Genomic DNA, 18,282 nt, shown 5'->3' on the forward strand with positions numbered 1-18,282 from the left:
TAAAAGGAGAAGAGAACCACACTCTCTCTTCTAATTAGGCTAGGGCCACACAAGACTGAAACTCCTTAGCACACGTTAAATAATTCAAAATATATGTATGTAATTTTCATCATACAACACAATACATTCTTAAATAAGTAGATCCTTATTAGTCAAGGTGTTCTTTGGTGTTGCTTTATTTCTGGATACGTCACAGCCAACACGTGTTTCGTCGTACTGGGAATGTAACCCACGACTTTCTCAAGGCTGTTAGGTAAAGAAAATGGACATTATCACTCTGATGTTACATCAATTATTTGATATAGTGTACATTTATGTGCATTAAGATACTCCAAGTGTATTTAACCTTGGTGAAGTGACATGGTGGTGTTCTACATTTTACCAGTTGGTGTACAGTACATTCATTAGTGTCAACTAATGATGATTATTTACACAGTGTACAACTTGTGATTGACATAGATTTCATCTGTTAACCCGAAGGTCTATGACCCATTTCAAGACAAATGGAGAAACCAGTGTTCTGAGTGTTCTACCGTGCGGTACAGATATCCACATGCAGAAAGGATAGTGCTTATAGATAATCTTTCAATTTAGTGTAGTCATGCATAGTGTAGGAAATATTAGAGATACCTAGTCTTCTTAGTGATGCTGTTTCTGTTTCAAGGGAAATGCACAAAATTATTAGGCGAACCCCTATCTAATAAGCAGGCATATTTGCTGTCCAGAATATTAATTTAGTTCCGCTTTAAAAGTACTTACAGTAGTTGAGGTGATATTGCCAACCCTCAAGGGGTTCTGTTAGGGGACCTTGTTCGTGTCGGGCGGTTCTTGGTACCTTATTCAGTATATAGGTATTCACAAAAGCAGCTGTAATTTAATGGTATGTCCAGTTATAACTCTATTTGGTACGTTTTCAAGCAATTACAAATACTTGTTTAAATCGGTTCTTAAGTAAAAACCTAATCTTTAGTGTTTATTCTAGTCTTAGAAAAAAGTAAATTTGTTTGGTGATTGGCTTACTGGTAGTTAGTAAACTCCAGTTACAGATGCTCTACGCCACATTTTCATTGTATTTATAGGATCTCAGATTATTGCCACCATAGCCCTATATTTAATGCCATTTTGGTAGCGGTTGTTAGCTTCTGCTTTATAAATCTATGATAAACGAGGGATATCGGCGGTGCCATATTTTCATTAATTACTGGTTCTAAGTTGTATTGCTCATTTATAAACGCATGCTTAGTAACTAGCTCGTTAGATGTCCACTTGTGTAGTGGCAGAGTGAGGTGGCTACATCTAGGCAACAGCATCGCGTTCGTGCTGAAATTGCTCCACGAGTCTACGTGACTAAAAAAGGGCGGGTAAGCCTGATCCCTTGTAGCGCGTTTCTATTAGCAATGTGCCACAAGTTTACGTCTTATACCGAAGCTGGCGCTTTACTCAGAGATTTTTCCGTAGCAAAATTCAGCGCATTCTTACCTTTCGCTTGTTGAATCTATTTCGCGGACTCCGTCCCCTCTGCTCAGTGTAGGAAGCAGTATCTCTCTCCTGTAGTCACGTTCTATTATTAACATGTGACTGGCTTGCTGTGGCACGTGATCACGAGTACTTCCGGTTTGTCGGGTTAGTATGTGGCTATCAATTTGCTGGCTAAATGTTGGTATTTGTGGCGGCCATCTTATCTTGTCTTGAATTCCTACTGTATCTTACTATTATACCCAGTTATATAGTTGTTTATAAGGTTAATGGTGAACCGAATGATTTAAAATTGTTAAAGCGAGTCTCCTAATAAGCGAGTTTCTACTTAATTGATTTACTCATATTTTTATTATTATTTTTTCAGAATCTTGTCCCCAGTTTTCGGAAAACCTCATATAGGGTGATTGTGATGCTAACCTTCGTCATTTTGATAATGGGATTGTGCGGATATATATTGGTGTTATTGTGATTTGTGACGAAGTGAAATAGGTTTCTCAGGTCAAGTGTAGAGTTTATCTTCGGAAAGGTAGACTAATAGTGTAGTGTTACCATGCAAGTATTTGTAGCGTTCTAACGTGGGGTCATATTTCTATAAGTATTGTGACGCTATGGTTTCTCCACTCAAAATAGGCACAGAACATATAGATATGACTAACGGTGATTAGACCATCATAAGGATAAAAACATACAGTACAGGCTTATTTCATACATTTCAAAACTGTTACCTTTTGTTATTTACCATTATTCTTAGTCTACTACTATTCATTTCCTCCCTGGGCACTATTACACTCATTTCTTGCAGCCTCTTACATGGGTTAGTTTTAAGTACCAAGGAAGAAATGGAGCTCATGGTCAATGTTGAGCCCTAGGTCCACACTTCTCAGAGTTTGTATCCAAGTTGCCTCCCTCCTTCTCAGTGCCAATTCCCTGTTACCCCCCCTTGGGTGGGTGGGTACATGTTCAAAGCCATAATATTGGAATGAGTGGTTTGGTGTTTGTGCAGGACAAATGGACATATGTGCAGCTACTGGGTAGCGCATGTCCCCCTGTTTCACTGCCCTGATATGTTCATTTATTCTGTCTCTCAATGGTCTTTTTGTGCTTCCTATGTATCTTTTGCCGCATTTACAGTCAAGTGCGTACACCACAAATTTGGTAAGGCAGTTTATAGTAGAACGGATGCTGTATTTTTTGCCATTTGGTCCATCAAACTCATTTCTTTTTTTGTAAGCCCATTTGCAGGCTATACATTGACCACAGCTAAAAAATCCCAGTTCTGTGAGCCAGTTGGTCTTAGTTGCGCTAGTCGAATAACTCGGGCTTAATATATTTCTCAGTGTTGTGCCCTTTCTGTAAGTTAGTGTAGGCCTCTCTGTTATGTATTTGGTCAATGTTGCGTCCTTCTTAAGGAAGTGCCAGTGTTTGTTAAGGCTTTTGCGCAGGACTGTGGACCAGTTGTTGTATCCCGTTATTAGTCTGATCTTGTCTTCTTGTTTCTGTTGTTTCGTCTTTTCTTTCAGTGTGTCCGTTCTTGTGATTCCATCTATTCTATTCACTGCCTTTAGTAATTGTTTCTTGTTGTATCCTCTATTAAGAAATCTTTGGACCACCCCTTTTTTTTGGACCTCGAATTCCTTATCCTCGCTGCAATTACGGCGTGTTCTAACCAGCTCCCCATAGGGGATTGCTCTTTTCTGGTGTTCAGGGTGTGCACTTGTTGCGTGCAGTAAAGCATTGCAAGCTGTGCTTTTTCTGTAGAGTCTGCTTTGTATTGTTTTATTCTCTACATACAGTTCTATATCTAGGAATGGGAGTTTGGTGTTACTATATTCCATAGTGAACTTTATGTTTTGGTCATTGTCATTTAAAAATTGGTGAAATTCAAGTAGCTTCTCTGGTGTGCCTGTCCAGATCATGATACAGTCATCAATGTACCTTCCCCAGAACAGTATGTCATTATTCCATTCGGAGGCTTGTGGGCCCCAGACCCTTGTCTCCTCAAACCTCCCCATTACTAGGTTGGCATATGAGGGCGAGAATCTGGAACCCATAGCCACTCCCTGTTTTTGCCTATACCATTTGTCTTTGTATAAGAAGACGTTATTGTCTAGTATGGTTTCAACCATTTCCAATATCATTTCAGTGTGTGACCAAGCACTGGCAGGTCGTTTGGATAGCATTCTTCTCACAGCGTTTAGTCCTGTGTCCCTTTTAATGCAGGTGTATAAGGAGACTACGTCTAGTGTGACTAGCAACATGTTGTCTTCCCATGGTAGGTCTGCCATGGTCCCTAAGATATGTTTGGTGTCTCTGATATAGGATGGTAGATTCAATACTAGAGGTTTTAAAAACATGTCCACATATTCCGATAGTTTTTCGGTTGGACCTCCGATACCCGATATTATCGGTCTGCCTGGAGGGAAAATATGGGGTTTGTGTACCTTGGGAACTGTGTATATGCATGGGTATCTGGGTCGATCAATTTTCAGATAAGCTAGTTCGTTATCATTAATTAAATTCATCCCATGCCATTTTTTTAAAAGAGTGTTTATATACTCTGACAGTTTCCATATCGGTTTTGTTTTTATTTCCTCATAGCATTCAGTATCGTGTAGTTGGGTGAGGATCTCATTTTCATAGTCATTAGTTCGCATTATCACCATGTTGCCTCCTTTGTCTGCCTCTCTAATCGTTAGGTCTTTGTTCTGGCTCAGTTCTAAAAGTGCTTTTCTCTCGCCAATGGATAGGTTATCTCGGTGTGTGTGTGTTACCCTGTTTGTTGAGTGGTGTCTGTCTAAGTCTGCTGACACTGATTTAAAGAATTGATCAATATTATTGCCTGCTGTGAGTGTTGGTGTCCATGTGGATTTGTTTTTCAATCTACTGGTGATGTTGTAATCCATATTCACATCTAGATCCCTCATGATTCTATCCGTTAGTATCACCTCATCTTCACATTCAGTTATTGATAATAGGAGTCTAGTGTCCACAATATCTTGTATACAATATTCACCACTTGACATTACACCCAAATTTTGCTGCAATTCTTTATTTGCTGATTTATTTAGTTCAAAATGTTTTTTCAGTTTCAATCGGCGCGTAAACTTAAACAAATCAACTTTCGTAGTACAGTAGTCACCAACATTATTCGGACAAAAACTCATGCCTTTCTCAAGAACCGACATCATGTCATTGCTGAGATCAAAGTCACTTAAATTCAATACTGTAATATTTCTTATTTCTTCTGAGCCTGGTTCCAGGATCTGGTTTTCATTCCCTGCCTGTTTGGACCTGCTCCCACCTCTCTTTCCTCTCCTTGTTTTCCTGGTTGCCCTGTAAGTCTGTTCTCTCTGTTGCCTTTCTTGATTCTGTTGATTTCTAATAAAAAACTGTTGTTAGGGTCTGTTGCACTGGTTGCTCCCATCTGTCCCTCACTTTCACTTTCACTGGTGTTGACGGTCTCTAGGGAGGTCATGCTAGAGCTAACCGAATTATTCTCACTTTGATTTTGGGGTTTGGTTTTGGGGACTAGATGGTCATATTTTTTAGCGAAAGTGAATACCCTTCCACTTGCATAATCCCTTTCGTCTCTCTTCAGTTTCCTACTTTTTCGTAGTTTTATATCCACGACATGTCGTTGTAAGATGTCGTTCAGAATTTGATAATGTTTGCTGATTACATCAGGCATGTTGAAATCTTTGATTTCTGCTTCAAGTTTATCAATATCTTGTTGCAGCTTGGCCACTTTTCTTTCACAGTTTTCTATTAATATCATTATTAGGTTGTTTGAGTTATTGGTTAATTCTTTTTCCCAGGCTGATAGTAGATCTGGTTCTAGATCCTCATAAGTTGGAATAATTTGGGATCTGAGGCCTCTTGGTACCCTCTTGACTTTAATGTACTGTTTTAAAGTAGCTGCATCCCACCACCTGGATGATTCGCTAATTTTCAATCTTTCTAATCTGACAAATTTCTCCTTAAGACCCTCCTGTTTGGAAGGTTGTCCCCCTTGTCCTGTGGATGTGCTAGGTTGTTGGGTCCCAATATTGTCAAAAAGATCCTGAGCTTCTTTATCTCTACTGGCTCTATCGTTATTTAAGGAAGTCATGGTGTTCCAATAGGCTGCCCCTGGTGATAGTAACTTGTTTGGTCGCAATTGGTGGTATTAGTTCCAGGTATAGGCGCCACAAAGGAAAGTACACCTGTATTATTAACAGCGAACACTTATTTGGACGGTGCTAAAAGGAGAAGAGAACCACACTCTCTCTTCTAATTAGGCTAGGGCCACACAAGACTGAAACTCCTTAGCACACGTTAAATAATTCAAAATATATGTATGTAATTTTCATCAAACAACACAATACATTCTTAAATAAGTAGATCCTTATTAGTCAAGGTGTTCTTTGGTGTTGCTTTATTTCTGGATACGTCACAGCCAACACGTGTTTCGTCGTACTGGGAATGTAACCCACGACTTTCTCAAGGCTGTTAGGTAAAGAAAATGGACATTATCACTCTGATGTTACATCAATTATTTGATATAGTGTACATTTATGTGCATTAAGATACTCCAAGTGTATTTAACCTTGGTGAAGTGACATGGTGGTGTTCTACATTTTACCAGTTGGTGTACAGTACATTCATTAGTGTCAACTAATGATGATTATTTACACAGTGTACAACTTGTGATTGACATAGATTTCATCTGTTAACCCGAAGGTCTATGACCCATTTCAAGACAAATGGAGAAACCAGTGTTCTGAGTGTTCTACCGTGCGGTACAGATATCCACATGCAGAAAGGATAGTGCTTATAGATAATCTTTCAATTTAGTGTAGTCATGCATAGTGTAGGAAATATTAGAGATACCTAGTCTTCTTAGTGATGCTGTTTCTGTTTCAAGGGAAATGCACAAAATTATTAGGCGAACCCCTATCTAATAAGCAGGCATATTTGCTGTCCAGAATATTAATTTAGTTCCGCTTTACAAGTACTTACAGTAGTTGAGGTGATATTTCCAACCCTCAAGGGGTTCTGTTAGGGGACCTTGTTCGTGTCGGGCCGTTCTTGGTACAGTATTCAGTATATAGGTATTCACAAAAGCAGCTGTAATTTAATGGTATGTCCAGTTATAACTCTATTTGGTACGTTTTCAAGCAATTACAAATACTTGTTTAAATCGGTTCTTAAGTAAAAACCTCATCTTTAGTGTTTATTCTAGTCTTAGAAAAAAGTACATTTGTTTGGTGATTGGCTTACTGGTAGTTAGTAAACTCCAGTTACAGATGCTCTACGCCACATTTTCATTGTATTATTTATAGGATCTCAGATTATTGCCACCATAGCCCTATATTTAATGCCATTTTGGTAGCGGTTGTTAGCTTCTGCTTTATAAATCTATGATAAACGAGGGATATCGGCGGTGCCATATTTTCATTAATTACTGGTTCTAAGTTGTATTGCTCATTTATAAACGCATGCTTAGTAACTAGCTCGTTAGATGTCCACTTGTGTAGTGGCAGAGTGAGGTGGCTACATCTAAGCAACAGCATCGCGTTCGTGCTGAAATTGCTCCACGAGTCTACGTGACTAAAAAAGGGCGGGTAAGCCTGATCCCTTGTAGCGCGTTTCTATTAGCAATGTGAATTATTTAACGTGTGCTAAGGAGTTTCAGTACTGTTAAACATCTGTAGGTAAAGCAATGCTGGTCTGACCTGTAAAAAGCCTTTATCCTTCAATATGGGGACTAAAAACCTCCTGCGAATAACATTGTAGTAACCGCAATTCATCATAAAGTGCAATGTATCCTATGGGGAATGGTTATCACACATGCACTGAGCAGCATCCTCCGGTTTACACAACCATGGCAAATCCCCCAGCGTGTAATGGATCAGATTAAAACTAAATCTAGTGAGGAGCCAGCGGTGGAAAGGTGTGGTCACAATTCTCAGATAGGGCTCAATTAACATAGAGGATTTTGTCAGATAATAAGCCCTAACCTGAGGTTTCTGTAGCTCCTGCTCCTCTCGATTCAACACCACTAGATTCAGAAACTGGGATTCTACCCAAGTCACATCTTCTTTTATGATCCCCTCAGGAGAATTAAAAAGATCAGGCCACCCCAATTTCAAAAGCATGCGTTTAACATAAGACAGTCATGGAATACTACTGGCTTTGTCCAGCTTAATGCAGTCCCGCAGGATCTGATGGTTCAGGGTAATATCTGCGTTAAGCCAGGTTTTAAGCCAAATAACCAGTGGTGCTAGGCTCAACAGATCTGAAACATAGCCCAACCCCAATTCCTGATGGGAAGCAAAAGTTGAGGAAGATTGTGGTACAGACAGTAGGGCACATAGAAATCTATTTTCTGATAACTGTACCGCATTCTGCTGTTTGTAACCCCAAATAGATGAGCCATACTTAGCAATTGCCAGGCACTTAGATCTGTAAATGTTAAGCATGGCCTCAAACGGCCTCCCCCCAAGAGCTGTGCAAACCCTAATGAAGCTGAGTTAGATCTAACAACTGCATTCTTTTTAACTCTCTGTTAGGGGACCCTGGAGCATTTTTCAACGAAAAGTACCCCCAAATATGTAAAGGAGGTCTCCCCCGTTACCTCAGCCCCATTACAAAAAAAGGATTTAGACTTCCTATTTCCTCGGCCCATTGTCATAACATGAGATTTTGAAATATTAACTATCAGGTCCAGGGACAGCATGTAAGCTCCAAAGGCCTCCAGCAGCCTTTGTAGACCTACAGCAGTATGGGCTAGTAACACAGCATCGTCCACATATAGAAGAACAGGGATGAGCCTTTCCTCTACACGCGGAACGTCAGGGGTTGCCACTACTAGTGATTTTTCAAGCAATGCAGTCAACTACATACACACATAATTTTCTCTCACATCCATCTTGTTCACATATTCATAAAGCAGCTTTGCATAAGTGTTTAGCGTGTAATCACCTTTAGACAAATCTACATGTAACATGACTAGCCTGATCTAGCACAGCCTTTTCAGCTCCTACAATACCCTCTTTTGTGCTAGACGTAACAGGCGTGGTTGTCCCTTTCGCTCCCACCCCTTCAACTTCTGCACCATGTGAAATTTTTACAGACACAATAATAACTACTGCTCTCACTATTATTGCTCCTACAATGAGTGTACTTATTACACATTTAAACCTACGATTCGAATTTCCAGATTCCATTTTCAAATTGTCGGTTTAGCACAGCAAGAAGATTAACACAAAGTCTCTTTCTCTGCCTCAGTTTGTGGCTCAATCAGTTTAAACACAGTTCGTTGAAGTCCTGGAAATTAGTTCACAGTTTGTTGCACTTTTTATTTACACAGTTCAAAAAAACTTCCTTAGCCCTCTTTCTTCATTTACGGAAAGTCCCTAAATTTGTTCTTCTTCCACTCGGGCCTAGGTTGTCTTCTTTAAAAGCAAACTTTATTTACAGTTCATAGGTCAATCAACAGCTTAGAACCAATTTCAATAATGACACGTAGACTCTTGAGACGAACAGCTGCAATCTCCTGAGCAGGTGGCTGATATCCAATCTCCTGAACTGGTGGCTGATATCCAAAATTTGGAAAGGACACATCTCGCGGACCAAAACCCGCACTCTGCTCAAGATTGGCGACCTTGGCACCGTCACCGTCAGCACCCCTTCTATTTCTAGTCCAGGGATTATCAGTTCGATATCAATTTTCACTACTGGGGTCCTGCTGACCACTCGTGAAAACCTCAGTCTCCCCCTCCCCACTGCTTCCTGCATATGTGAGCAGATAAGTCCACTCTGGGGCAACGTACCTCTGAAAGGGCACTCTTGCTCTCCACGATCTCTTTGGGCCCTCTTATGCTTGTTCTGCATCACATAACTCTGATTCAGACGTCTCCGACACAGGAGCAAGATCTCTTTCAGATGCCTATCTCAAATTTTGCCTCCTTTGTCTCCCAGGCCAGATTCCTCCGTAAGCTCTGCTCTTCTTCTCTGCACCTGATCACTTTGCGCATCAGTTCCTTCAGCTGAGTCTGACTCTATAACACGCGTAAAGTTCTGTCTCCCTCAGAGTCAATACCTGGGCCTTGAGTAGTGTGACCCCCCTCAGCTTGCTCTGGTGGGCAACCAGCTTTATCAGCAACCCTCACAGCTTGGCTTGTCAGCTCTGGTGGACTCAGAACCACAGCTGGATTTTCTTCTGGGCGAGGAGATGTTTCTTCTGAAAGTCCTAAAACTCTGCGGGTGTGTGAGGCCTAAATCCAGTTTGGCAAGCCTCTGCACTTCACAGATGTGTTTAACACCAGAATCACTGTATATGGACCTCTCCAATGAGCATCAAGGCAACTCTTTCTCACATGCATGCGAAAGAGCACCCAGTCACCTGGACACACAGTCATGGCACAGGTCCTTCGAGGTGGGGGTAGTCACAGCTTCAATCTGGTGAGACACAGAACGGATCACACCAGTCCGTCTTTTGCAATAATCAAGCATCAAAGCATCTGTCATGTTTATCAAGGCTATAGAGAGCACTGCTGGCAAACGCATCGCCCTCCCCATCAGGATCTTGTCCTTTTATCGGGGATGCTACGGATACTCATCAATACCAAAGGCAATGCATCAGGCCTTTTCAGAGACGTGGACGAGCACACCTTAGCCATTCCCATCTTGAGAGTTCCATTAATCTGCTCCAACGTACCAGACGCTTTGGGTCTGTAGCTACAATGCAGTCATGGATCAACTTGTAAGGTAGCGCAAAGGAGCTTCATATTCTCACTATGGAAGTGTGTTCCTCTATCCGACTCCAATGAGGTTGGAAACCCGAATAGAGGGATAAGCTCTCTAAGCAACACCTTTACTACTGTTAGACTATCACAGCTCCTTGTCGGATAAGCTTCCACCTACTGTGAGAAAACACAGAACACAACCAAAATGCACCTCAATCCATTGCACCTAGGCACCTCAATAAAGTAACGCTGGATCCTATTAAAGGGTCCCCCAGATCTTCCAATGTGACTCAATGCAACCACAGTTTTCTTTCCAGCATTCACGTAACACATCTGTGACACACTGCTTCAGCAAATGCACGAAACCGTGGATTAAACCATGTCTGCCTGAACACTCGGACCATGGCGTCCCTTCCAATGTGAACTGCTCCATCAATCTGCCTTCTCGTAGGGCTCAATAAATCATCTGGCAACACTGCTCGCCCATCAGTTGAGACCCAAATACCATAATCTTTTTTCTCACAACCTGCTTTGATCCAACCAGCTTCTTCCTGTCCTGACACTTCGCCCTGCAGGCGCTTGAGCTCGTCCCAAGTGTCTGCTATGGCTAACATCATGCTGAGCTCAGTTCTTTCTGTGCTCTCTCCAGTATACTCTCCAGTGGAAATGCATACTTGTTTGGCACAGAAACAGGCAACTTAGTCCATGTACCTGTTACCAAGGGTCACAAAGTAATTTCCTTTCCCATGGGAACCACATTTTACCACTGCTATTTCCTTTGGACGTTGCAAAGCTTCCAACAGCTATCTTACATAATCTCCATTTCTGATAGGATATCCTCATGATGTCAAGAATACCTTCTGTGACCATAGCTGTACGAAGTCATGAACCACACCAAATCGGTACTGGCTATCGGTGTAGATGGTGACTTCGATTTGATCAGCAACCAAGCAGGCATGTGTCAAAGCAATGATTTCAGGCACTCGTGTGGAGTATACTCCCTGTAAGCAAGCAGCTTCCACAACTCCAGAAATGGTACCTACAGCAAACGCTGCTCTCAAATGACCCGCATTGTCTCTTAATCCCTTAAGCATGAACCAAAGGTCAGTCACATTGAGACAGTCATGGTCCTCACAATCTTCATCATCAACATTTGGAAGAGGCATCAAAGTAGCAGGATAAAATACAGAATATCTTTCAAAAGTCACATTCTCTTAGGCAAGTATAACTTGCTCAAAGTCTGTGAGGCTGTTATTTGTCAAATGCGGTGTCTTGGTTCTTCTCATCAGAAGCTCTAATGAGTGTGTAACATAAACAGTAAGAGGATGACCAATTACACTACTTTCAGACCTTTCAATGCTGACACCTGTTGCAGCAACGGATTTGATGCATCCGGGCAACTCTGAAGCTACCGGGTCTAAGGTAGCTGAGAAGTAGGCAACTGGTCTACGTACACCCCCTTGAGACTGTGTGAGTACTGACAGTGTGCATCCCTCTCGCTCAGAGCAAAACAGTGAGAAGGACTTGTTGTAATCAGGCATTCCTAGAGCTGGAGCGCGCATGAACGCAATCAAACAGTTATTATCCCATGGTAATGGATCACTCACATCCTTGTGAGTGAACCTCTGCAGAGGTTTTGCCTTCAAGGAGAAGTTCAGAATCCATTGGAACCAGTTCCCAGCTATTCCCCAAAACATCCTGTCTTCATTCTGTGAAGTAGGCATGGTCATAATTGTCTCAATGCGGTCTGATGACACCTTCCTCTTGCCATTCTCAATGCGATGTCCCAAAGACTGAACCTCAGTCAGACAGTACTGTTGCTTGCTCAGGGACACCTTCTGCCAGGTGATTTAACAAGGCAGCAGTATCAATCCTGCAAGCATCTTCTGTTTCGGATGCAATCACAAGGTCATCAATATACTTCACGAATACTGAATTCTGTAGCAGTACGAGACTCTAAAGATTCTTCATCAAAATCTGGTTAAAAATTGATGAACTCCCTGTATACCCTTGTGGGTTACAACACCATGTTAACACATACTTTTCTAGACAGTAAACACAAATTGGCTTGCCTCATGCAAGGTTATCGAAAAGAATGCCTGACGTAGATCAGTCAGTGTAAATTATTCAGCTTCACAAGGGTTTTGAAATAAAATCACTGATGGATTCGATACCACAGGACAACATGGAACTACAATTGCTTTGACCTTTCGCAGGTTTTGCACTATTCTTAACTTCCCATTTGGCTTCTGCAGTCCCATTTTAGGGGAATTGCATTGGCTCCCCATTGTCTCTTTTAAAATTCCTTGTTCGATTATGAACTTCCCCCAAGGAAAGTGTGAAAAATCTGGGTGTCAAGCTAGATCAATCTCTGGTGCTAAAAGACCATGCCATACAGGTCACAGGAACCTACATGAGAGTCATTGGCCTACTCAGAAGGGTATTTCCTTACTTAGCAGATTATCATCGGAGAACATTAGTGCAGACTTTAGTTATGAGTAGGCTTGACTACTGCAATGGATTGCTTATATCCGCTAATGTAGAACAACTGAAAAGGTTACAGGTTGTTCAAAATACCGCCGCCAGGTTGATCCTTAATGTTCCTGCTAGATCCCCCTCATATCCCCTACTGAACAAGCTGCACTGGCTCCCTGTGTGTCAGAGAGTACAATTCAAAATATGTTGTACAATCCACAAATGCTTGTATGGGACTGGTCCCAGGTATCTGACAGAAATCTTTCGACTCTATCAACCAGGAAGAACCTTAAGATCTGAAAATCAAGCTTTACTACAGATCCCTAGGATCAAAAAAGAAAGACAAGGAGGCCGAGCCCTTTCATTTAGGGGTCCTACTTTATGGAATTCATTACCCCTCTTTTTAAGACAAAATTCTAATCTTGTTACTTTTAGAAAATGTCTGAAGACGCACTTGTTTCCTATCCAGTAATCCTAATTATGTCACACAAGCTCTCTGTCTTTGCCTATCTTCGGAACAACACAGCGCGGAGATATCTCCTCGGAGATCGAATTCCTGCGCTTTACAAGAAACATAAATAAAATAAATAAAAATAAAACTCCATTACAGGCTTGATTCCTGCCACCATTTCCGGCATCAGATTGTACTGAGGCGTTCTTGGTAACTCAGCATTTGGCTTGATCTGAATCTTAAATGCCTCAACCCCTTTGATCAATCCTATCTCTTCCCCCGTGAAATCCCATACTTCCAGAGAGACAGAATCCCTCAAGTCAAGGGGTAGTTCCTCAACTGTCAACACAGGGAACATCTCTGTACAGAGATTCTGATTTGCCAGTTTTTTTAATTTTTTTTTTTTAAATGATTACAATCCATAACATGAATCATCATACCATGCACATCAAAGCTGTAGGCATGTAAGGAGCAAATTATATACAATACAAACGATAACCAGCAGTGAATACGCAGTATTGCCCATAAGGGGAGAGAGAACAAGAAGAAAAAGAAAAACACACACAAAAAAGGTGGACTCTAGGCAGCTGCCTTTGATATTACAAACCTCAATCAAGGGGCCCCAAATCTGTGAACCTAGTTTCCTTCTTTGTTCACCCATTAAAGAATAGAGACTATACTCCAAATTGTACACCACATAAAATGTAGCACTCCACATCTCAAACGTGGGAGCGTCTCTCTGTAACCAAACAGAAGCAATAAATAACCTTGCCTCCACTGTGGCCAGGAAATTTAAATACTGAACTATATGAACTCCCTGCCCCTGTAACGAAGCATCCCCTACCCCTAATAACATTTGTTCAGATTAAATATTAATACCAATCCCAGTGATCTCGGTCAAAAAACTATCAATATTTCACAACAGTTGAGCTATGTTGGTGCAAGCATAGAAAATATAAACAATATTGCCTCCTCTACCACCCCAACGAAAACATTTCATGTCATTGGTACCACCCCATTTTATCATTTTTGCAGTGGTATGATACAAACTGAAAATTGTCTTATAGTGTTGTGCCCTTAGCTTGGTAGAAACCAAAATTATTTCGGACATCTCTATAGCCAGGTCCATTAAACACACTTTGCCGCGCCAGCCAATGGCTCCATTTAAGATCCTGAGTCATTAAATCATCCTGTTGTGTATCTAACAAGCAGTTGTATAGTACACCTATCTTAGCCTGACCCCTTATAGCCTCAACCATGGGAATGGTTTCTACTCCTTTCAACGTCTGTTTTCTATATAGAAAGTCCCTGGCCTGTAAATAATTTTTTTAAATCATTTCTTCCCAATACATATTCTTCAGTCAAAGAGGAAAAAGAAGAAAGGCCCCGGTTCTCGTAAAAGTCACCAACTTGCCTTATTCCATTGGACCTACATCTATCCATTATCAGGTCCCAAAGGATAGCTGGTAATAGGGCCGCAGCATCCGTGGATTTATAAAAACATATCCGCTTGATGTGAAAGCTGCTCCAGACCGCCTTCCAAACTTTAAATGCGGTTATCAGGCCTTTAAACCTGTTGTTTTTACAATAACTTGGTTCCAAAACCCTGAATAGGCAGTTCTTAGCTGTCGCCTGAGCAGCATCTGATCTATTGATGGTGCTTCAGCCTCATTACCCACATCCTTCCCAGTTAACAGGATACGCATATTTTGTAAAATACATGCAAAATAATAAAATCTAAAATTAGGGACTGCCCCCCGTGTGCGTAGTAGCATAATACATTTAAATGCTCTGCGGGACTTGCCCTGAGCCCGAATAAATTTAGCACAAATAGGGTGTAAACTTTGCAGCTGTGCCTGTGTTACCTCAAGCGGACCTGCTCTAAAGAAATACAAGACTTTGGGTAGCACCTTCAATTTTAAGACGTTGCACCTCCCCACCAGTGACAGATGCAGACATTCCAAGTGTTCTAATTCTTGCTTGAATCCGGCAAGTATAGAGGCCCAGTTGGCATCCACCAGTTCCTTCAAGCAGACCCTCATTTTAACCCTCAAATATATAACGTCATCAGTTACCCTTGGGTCCCCATGATAATCTTTGCTAGTACAGAGAATCTGAGTTTTAGTCCATTTAAGTTTATACCCTGACACAGTACCAAATAAATCAGCGAGCCGCTCTATCTCTGAAATAGTCATCGCTGGATCTGCAGTCACCACCACTATATCGTCCACGTAGGCCCGAAGCTGGTGCTGGCCATAGATCACAGGACTGATCTTATTGGTGTTTTTCAACATGATAATAAAGGGTTTAATGTACAAGGCGAACAGAAGCTGGGAGCACGGACAACCCTGCATAGTGCCCCTCATAATACATACCGGTTTGGACTACTTACCCATTATAAATATATTGGCAATAGGAGATGTATACATAATTTGAATAGCCTTAATAAACCCAGGCCTGAATCCAGAACTATGTAATACAGTCCATAAAAATCCCCAGGAGACACGGTCAAATGCCTTTTCGGCATCTAACAATACAAAGCCCAAAGTAGTATGTTGTACCTTCGCAAGGTATAGCAATGTAATACCCCTATTGATATGGTTGATCGTGCCCCTACCAGAGATAAAGCCATATTGATAGATAGAGACGAAAGGAGTGATAACCCATGTCAATCTTGTTGCCAGAAGTTTGGCATAGATTTTTCCCATTGCAGTTTAGTAGGGATATCGGTCTATAGGAGTTTGGTGAGGCCAGGGGCGTATCTTTGTTCCTGAAAACCACAATGTTTGCCTCATTCCAGGAGGGTGGGGCATTTCCACATTGTGCCTGTAGATAGGTAGCCAACATATCTGTTATTAATTCCAGGAAAAAGGTTTTGTAAACTTCAAGCTGCTGCTTATCTGGCCCCACAGTTTTTCCACTAGCTAGTGCCTGGACTGCCTCTTCTAGCTCCTCCACCATGATGGGGGCAGCCAATATTTCCTGTTCTGCCAGATTAGACTAAGTACCCACCCCTCACCGGCTCGACTATCGAGATTACTTCCATTATTTAACTCTTCTAAAATACACAGAATACTTCCAAACTCTCATTGTTCTTTTCTACTGTCCTGCCCCCTGAATCGGTCATAGTGTTAATACCCTGTGATGCTTCCTTGGATCGTAGCCTTTGCGCTAGACACCACCCTGTACTTTCACCATACTCATAAATCCCCTCTCTAAAAAGCTTATATTTAAAAGCGATCGCCTTACTCCAGACCAAATTAATTTTAGACTTACAGCAAGTTATCACGGTTTGTAGTCGATCTACGAGAACGCCAATGGATATCCCTTGCGTAAGTCTCTCTTCTGCCATTCTAAGGTCATCCACCAATGCTTGCATTTCAAGTTTAAGTTTCCTCTGTCTAAAGAGTCCATAGCTGATAACTTCCCCCCGAAGCCTAGCTTTTAAGGCATCCCAAACTATAGGCCTGGAAGCCAACTCTCTATTAATGTCAAGAAACTGCACTAACCAAGTTTTAATATGGTTCATAAACTGAGTATCCAGCAACAACTTCTATCAAAAGAGAAGGAACTTACTGACGTAATTCTACTAATGGCCGAAATATCAAACAAAAGTGGACCATGATCAGCTGTAATCTGCGGCCACACCTGTATCCTCGCCCCAGCTGTAAGTGCCCATGACATAAAAAAATAAATCTAACCAGACAAGTTTATTGTGTGGATATGAATAAAATGTAAATCCTGGATCCGATTATTTCAAAGTGTGCCACACGTCCACCAGTCCCTGATCAGCCAATAACCGTTGCAATGCTCTAAAAACATTTGGTTTCCTTCCATTATAATTGTTATATATCAGCTCTGAATAGTGGCAGCCCAAATAAGGTCCTCTACAATACATTCCGCACCTACAACACATTCCGCAATAGTCCACCTACCATGTTTGTCAGCCAATGTCCTCCCTGTGCTACGAATCCCATATTTCGCCAAAATAGCAACTCCCCTAATTGTCGTAGCCTGTGATGTACTTACTATTAATGAAAACCCAAGCTCAGTCAACACCCACCGTTTACTCCATGGTACATGTGTTTCCTGTATACATACTATATCTGGTTTCATTAGGCGCAAGTCAGCTGCCACTGCAACCTTTTTTCTCTACTGTTCAGTCCACATACATTAAATGAACATATGCATATCCCCAAAGGCGTTGCCCTACCCCCCTTGTCTAACAAAAACCTTGATCCAACCTTTGTCACTTCTACTGCTTATACCTGAGACGACTTCCTCCATCTTCCTCATGTTATGAATTGATCTTTTGTCCCACATAACCCCCACAACCCATCACCCCACCTCAGTCCCACACCTCCCCACATGTCCACACCTGTCCAGCCACCCACCTCTCAAAACAACCTCCCCCAAAAACGAGGCCAAAGGACTCATAGCTCCTTAGAAATAGAAAGCTCCCATGCTACCCAGTATACCCACCCACATTTCAGGTACCCTATCCAATCCATTTCTAAATAGTGAGTAGGGACCTTGATAATACAAAGATGCAACTCCTACAACTTACACACCACCTACAATGAACCTAAATATTCCTTTGCTTGTAGCTCGGACGTGAAAAAGCACATCTGCTCTTTGTACACTATTTTTAGCATTACAAGATTTAGCAAAAAAGTCTGGCCCCCTTGGCTTGGGATGGTGCAATTAGTTGGCGCACTTGCCAGCGTCTTTTCACCGTTTGGTGGCAGAAATCCGGCCTAATAAAAAACTGCAAGCCCTTCCCTCAGTGCTTCCTATCCGGACACGCTAGATCGTATAATGCCTGATGGGCCAGAAATTTCAATTCCACATCGCTAGCTCAGGGAAGCCCTCAGTAAAAAGGTCCACCACAAATTTCCAAGTGTCCTGCCCCTCACACCCCTCCGGTATGACCAAAATTCTTAGGCTATTCCGCCGCAGGCGGTTCTCCAGATCAGCAAGTTTCCATTGTGTGTCCTCTTTATGTGCCCGTATAGTCTCAGTTATGGCTTTATGGGTTGCCAGTTCATTCTTGAGACTCGATATCCGCACCTCTGCTAAGTTAATCCTCTCCACAAATTCGGTACATGATTTAGCAATTCGGCTAACTGTATTTTGCAGTTTCCAACT

The sequence above is a fragment of the Lissotriton helveticus genome, chromosome 1_1, assembly GCF_964261635.1.
Source record: "Lissotriton helveticus chromosome 1_1, aLisHel1.1, whole genome shotgun sequence".
In the NCBI taxonomy this organism is placed as follows: Eukaryota; Metazoa; Chordata; class Amphibia; order Caudata; family Salamandridae; genus Lissotriton; species Lissotriton helveticus.